The sequence below is a fragment of the Schistocerca cancellata genome, chromosome 2 (genome assembly GCF_023864275.1).
Source record: "Schistocerca cancellata isolate TAMUIC-IGC-003103 chromosome 2, iqSchCanc2.1, whole genome shotgun sequence".
In the NCBI taxonomy this organism is placed as follows: Eukaryota; Metazoa; Arthropoda; class Insecta; order Orthoptera; family Acrididae; genus Schistocerca; species Schistocerca cancellata.
The window spans coordinates 374692420-374698666 of NC_064627.1; the positions used below are offsets into that span (position 1 = coordinate 374692420).

The 6247-nt window shown below is 44.1% G+C and overlaps 1 pseudogene; it reads right to left on the minus strand.

Annotated features, from left to right (window-relative positions):
* Window positions 1-3862: 3862 nt before the first annotated feature.
* On the minus strand, window positions 3863-3979 carry LOC126163683 (5S ribosomal RNA; annotated as a pseudogene).
* Between the last annotated feature and the right edge of the window lie 2268 nt (window positions 3980-6247).

Genomic DNA, 6247 nt, shown 5'->3' on the forward strand with positions numbered 1-6247 from the left:
TCAGTTGGTAAATGGAACGGGCCCCAGTGCGTTGCCTTTGTCGCCGCCACGGCTATTAGCTGTAAAGGTCGGTAATCGGGGTACTCCCGGCAATATAGCACCGCTGCAGTCTCTCTCTCCTAGCTGTCTCAGCTTCGGGACTCTACGCCCGCTGGGGAATGAAGAACACGATTATTGCTATTATCGGTGTGCATGCAACAGCATGCGTAGATAATATGTTCCAAAACTCCGAGCATAAAAACGGTTTTTTCCGATGCTCATACCTTGGGCTCTATTGGTCATGGTAGTGTCTAGTGTTCTGTATAACCCGTGGACCACGTACCATTTGATATACCCAGCAGAACTTAGTAGTATCCTACGGTACAGGGCCAAGTATGAATATTACATACTTCCTCCCGCTTTGGCAAATGGAGCAAATCGGTTGGTCGTTTTAGCACTTGATGTGCTCTACGGTGGACTTGATAAGACGTATGGAGGTACCATTAGTTCACATGCGGTTCCTCGGAAAACCTCAAAAAAGTTATTTATATTTTCGCCGTCACCAGCGGACCAAAACCCAACCGAGAATTCGAAGACGACAATGCACATGAAATAGCTGAATTTTGTATGATACATACTTAAAATGGGTGAGAACCAGTGATAATGACCGACAGAGTATATCACAATGACAACGATGAAGAGAGAGGTAGTGACAGTGAGAAAAGACAGCAGAAGTAGGAAAGAATGTGATATAAGCAGTAAGAGAGAACAAGAGGGAAAGAGTCAGTAGCAGGATAGAACGAAGGAGACTGTGGTTATAACACAGGACACTATGACAGAGAGACACAAAAGGACAGAGACACAAAAATATAATCACAAAGAGTTGGGCTGAATGAAAGACTGAGAAAGGACAACTAGGGGTGAATGGGTATGAGCAAGTTACAGCGCTGGACCGGTGGGTGCGAGGGAGTTACAGTTATGGGAACCTGTGGGAGTTTGATGTGAGTTGAATGTTAAAAAAAGAGCGGATATCTTCGCATACCAAAATTTTTAAAAGTTCTGAAAAAGATAGAATAAGCCAGCTGGTACCCCACTTCTCAGTCACAGTCTTTTAACTAAACAGGAATATATTCGCATATTTTTGTGGTCCGATAGTAGCATTTTCTTGCTGGCGTGCTATGTGGCAGCATCAAATGTGCTTTAAAGCGACCACACTGCTGTCCATTGCAGCTGAACTCCCATGAAGGCGGCTTGCAACCAACGTCGAATGGGCATGAAGTGCTCCACATGCAAATGATCAGCATTACAGCCCAACTGCACTAAGTATGAATAACACGACATACATTCTGTATGAAAGGAAAGATAACACACTGAGTTTCTCAGAAAAAAGTCGCATTATAGTGCTTGTTGGAGAGTAGGTGGTGTTGCACGCTCCTCGTGTGTGAGGGTGGATGTACTACCATCAAGTATCGGAATACGACAGCAGAAAGATCTGTTGAGGCTGTGGTCGATCGTTCGGTGGTGTGGCTGCTACCACAGATACTAGAATAGGGGTCATGCCCAGGTGGGCTGTGAGCTGTGACGTCACCGTGAACCCTCCCTTCACGTCTCACTGCACTGGAACGTATTGGAGCACTCGTTTAAGTCATACACAGGTATGAATATAAACGAGATTTTCCATGTTTTAGTGTATTTACTGTTATTATTATTAAGCTTTAACTCAATTAGACTACTTTTTCTACAGTCGGTGAAATGCTAGTGTAAAGCACTTTTTCTACAGTCGGTGAAATGCTAGTGTAAAGCCTCCGAAGGATGTCAACCTCTTTCACCATCTCGGAAGGCACTGGTTTTTTCTGGGAGAAGAGACTCACACAGGCTTAGGTCTCATAGATCTGCAGTGCGGAGAAACCACCAACGACGTCATTTTAAACTCTTTGACTGTGTTAACAGATTTCCTTTTCCCAGTCTGGAAAGTTATGTTACAACTATTTTCAGATTTTGTCATTGGTCACACTATGTTCACTTACTATCTTTGCAATTTTTTGCCTTGTTGATAGCTTTGTTTCTGTGAAAGTGCGTGTACTTAAGAAACACAGTGCAACAAATTTCCGACAAAAGATAACGCTTTATAAGACAGGCAACGTAAAGCCTCACAACGTTTGCATTGCTTTCAGATGAGCCGTCAGGACAACGCCCTTTCATAATCAATCATAATCATTTTCTGTTAACAGAAAAAGAACATTTTCAATATGTTTTAATGTCAGTAACTCAGCGCTACGTCGAGAGACACAATCCCGTAAATCTGCATACTTTTGCCTAAGGTCCTTTATTTCTGTTTCCATCGTTTCTAACTGTTGCCGTAAGCACGCATTGTTGCATTCATAGCTGTGTTTGTTTTTACGGTTAACGTTTTGTCTGGTAGTAATTTCTTCATTAGCTGCGAATACGTTTACCTGTAAAACATCTACTCATTTACAATAGCTTCGTTTCAGTGCCCGAATATTTCTTTCATTGCGCTAGAGGATGGTACATTTACAACTGAAACAGCATTGGCCTTCAACATGCGTTTCCAATGAATAGTCAACAGTTCACTTTTCGAATCTCTTTCATAGTCTAAATTAGTAAAATGTGTTGAGGAGACACGAGCATTTTCAACCAGACATGAGCATTTTCAACTGATAATATATCTGCTTGTTTACAAGCATTTATTAATTTTCGTTTCGACTCATTGTTTTTATAAAGTGCGTGAAACCTAATTCCTGTCTGCTGTCTGCTATGGTTAGTCCAACGGAGGTTCGCGCAGATTCTCACTTAACAACTAACCCTAAGAAGCCCTCAATGTACTGATAATTACGGCGTTATTTTGTACTCAATCGCCAGTTACTAATAAAAAGTCACACTGCCGTAAACAGCCTTGGTTTCACTCGTAAAGGTAATTAACAGACAAAACGTTATGGCAGTTGCGAGCTACTGAGCGCTGGCTGGATTCACTTTGACGTCAGCCGCAGTTTTGCTACTGCGCATACACTTCACGTTGCCCACCGTGTTTTCCAACATCCGTGGCTGCTACAATCGATGGAGACCCGAAGACTCTCTGGCGAATATGAAACTGATGGATTGAAGAGGGTCATACTGAACGCTAGAATGTGAATGGCTCCATACGACTAACACTCGAGAGGGCGAACGTACTGTTTGCTCGAACCTGCAGGATCCTACACAGCCACGTTACATAATGTGAGTCAGGGAATAGTCTCATTTTCAACGAAACACGTATTCACGCGGGCAGTGCAGTGCAGGGCTGTAAGGGCACTCGGTCCAAAAATAGAAAAGCCATCAAAGCAGCACCAACCATTTTAAACAAATTTAGAGTCAGTTGGGTATTTTCGATCGTTTCTTAATAACCAGTTATAGTCAGTTTCTTTTGCGATCTCAGCCTCACGTGACCTAAGAATAAATAAAAATCAGTAAACAGCGTTATAATTTAGCAATTATGAGAGCAAATTCTCACTTGCTAAGACTTCTTCCTAATTTTACTCTTTGACTTTGTCAATGGGGAGATACGCAATCTGTTAATTTAAAACATGTGTGGATAAAAATCCTCCTTCAAGATCGCAAAATTTCTTTATTGATTGCTGATTTTGACTCACTGGCAAACCATCTACAGCAGCAGCAGCAGCAGCAGCACTCCGTCTTCAGGCCACAAGTGGCTCATCGGGACCATCCGACCGCCGTGTCATCCTCAGTTGAGGATGCGGATAGGAGGGGAGTGTGGTCAACACACCGCTCTCCCGGTCGTTATGATGGTTTTCTTTGACCGGAGCCGCTACTATTCGGTCGAGTAGCTCCTCAATTGGCATCACGAGGCTGAGTGCACCCCGAAAAATGGCAACAGCACATGGCGGCTGGATGGTCACTCATCCAAGTGCCAGCCACGCCCGACAGCGCTTAACTTCGGTGATCTCACGGGAACCGGTGTATCCACTGCGGCAAGGCCGTTGCCACAAACCATCTACAGATCAATCTGAAATGTTGTTCTGTATGTGACAGTCACAACACACCGCCCTATTCTTAGGGCTAAGTCGCCCTAAAATGAAAAATCGTAGTAGGCTATGTAAATTGACAACGTTAACCATGAATCAAACATCGTTAATGTACACATTTGTGGCAATATGAGTGAGCCGTGGCGCCACTGAGTTAGTAGATTGTTCTCTATGGCGCCACTGGCTCAGGTCTAGTATCGACTATCCCTCTTGCGGCCCCATTGCCAATATCTATAAGGAAGAATTGGTATCTGTGGGTTGTGACCTTAGAACGTCTTTGATTGCCAATAGATATACAGGTTTCGCTAGCCCGAGAGAGAGGAACGAAGTTTGGGGATTGGCGGTGGCGTCGTTACAAAAGGTGGTCACAAGGTCTTAGTGGTCGAAGCCAGGAGCTGCGCAATGACGGACTGCACAGAGCGACGATACCACACTACTTCACCGGGGTCAGCGTCGACTACAAGCAGCAGGCCGACATCCCTTAGGTTGGTTGGAAAAATTCGTGTCAGACGATCGCTCGTGGCCTGACTGCCCTTTTGTACCTGGTTTTTATCGGCGCCACTCAGTAACCGATGTGATTCACCGTGAAACCATGAAACTGCTTGCTGATAAAGGGGAGTAAAATTCTGCTATCCTCATGGTGATTGCGTCATTGTCTACCTGCCCTCCATAGTCCGGAGCCGCGCAACTGCTACGGTCGCAGGTTCGAATCCTGCATCGGGCATGGATGTGTGTGATGTCCTTAGGTTAGTTAGGTTTAAGTAGTTCTACGTTCTAGGACACCGATGACCACAAATGTTAAGTCCCATACTCCTCAGAGCCATTTGAACCATTTGAACCTGCCCTCCTTATTATTTCCTGGTTTGTTACCGACCCTGAGAGTTTTACTTGGTCGGCTCTTTGGTCGTAAATGTAGGCCGTAGTATTGTACTAAGACACTAGTTGTCGTTTATTATATTGCCTCTCCTTTCTGGTTTATACCCGACCGTTAATGTTCTAGTGAATCAGCCCCTGGTCGTAACTACAGCCGGGACAATTGTACTAAGGTACAGGTTGCTGTTAAACAAAACAGGGGCCTTGTGGTTAGATTTAGATGTGAACCGGTTCAGTTCTTTGATTGTAATTGAATTTCTCTGTCATTAGTTATAATCTGAACAACCTGTTGTACTAAGCTGTGCGTTGCTGTGTTTGAAAGGCCGGATCGTTATTGGTGTATTGTAGCTGGATCTTGTGGTTCCGCTGAGTCAGTTCTCTTGTAATAAGTGTTAACAAGTAATGTTTTAAGACTTTCCTTCAGAGCAGTTTTAATAACTGACAATCAGTTTAACTTTGAAGGTATTAACAGTCAACTGTCACCAGATCTTTAGTCAAAATAAGACTGTCAAAAGGGACATTCTGGGATCCAGTCGCACCTTGGTTGCCGATTGAAATGAAGAGGTTGGTTTCTTTGAGTAATCTTACCATATTTTTCTGATCTGTTTAACCTTTAAGCGTAGGTGCACATCTTAACCCTGAACCTTTCGACAAACAGTTTTCAAATTAAAAGTTACGTCGTCTGTTTTGAGTAATTGAATCACTCTTTATCGTCAATGGTGCTTATATAGTTTTTATGCGTTGCAGAATGGCGTTTAATAGGGCGGAAACCTGGCAACCCTGAGTGCAGAGCAGTGAGTCCGCATGGACAGTCTGGAGCAGCAGGGGCATTCAGTATGGTAACCATTTGTTGCAGTTTACCTTGATGCGGCAGCAAAGAGAGGCTTGTGGACCGTGGTGCACCCACTAACAACACCAGACACAGGACTGGTGTCGATTCAGAAACATACTGGTTCAGCATACAGTAACATGATGTATATAGCACGGTGTGGAGACTCCCAGGAGAAAGAACGTGCCAGCTGCATTCGCCGACGTCAGACGTGTACAGAACATGATGTGATGGTAATGGGTGCCATCACAACAATCACCCCTCCTTCGCGTGGGCTCTAATTTGCACATCAGCTAATGAATTTCAGATGTGGTAAACCTAGAGTCATCTTCGAGGACAACATAAAATGATTTCATATTGTCCTTTCAGGTTACCTTCGTACAGGGGGCATTCGACTGCTGAGGCGCCCTACACGCTCTGTTACCAGTTGCAAACATGTAGTGACGGGTTACTGAGAGTTACGTGTTCCACCACTCGCTAGCGACTACAACAATGAACTCTGGCATAAAGTTGAAACAAAAGGGAA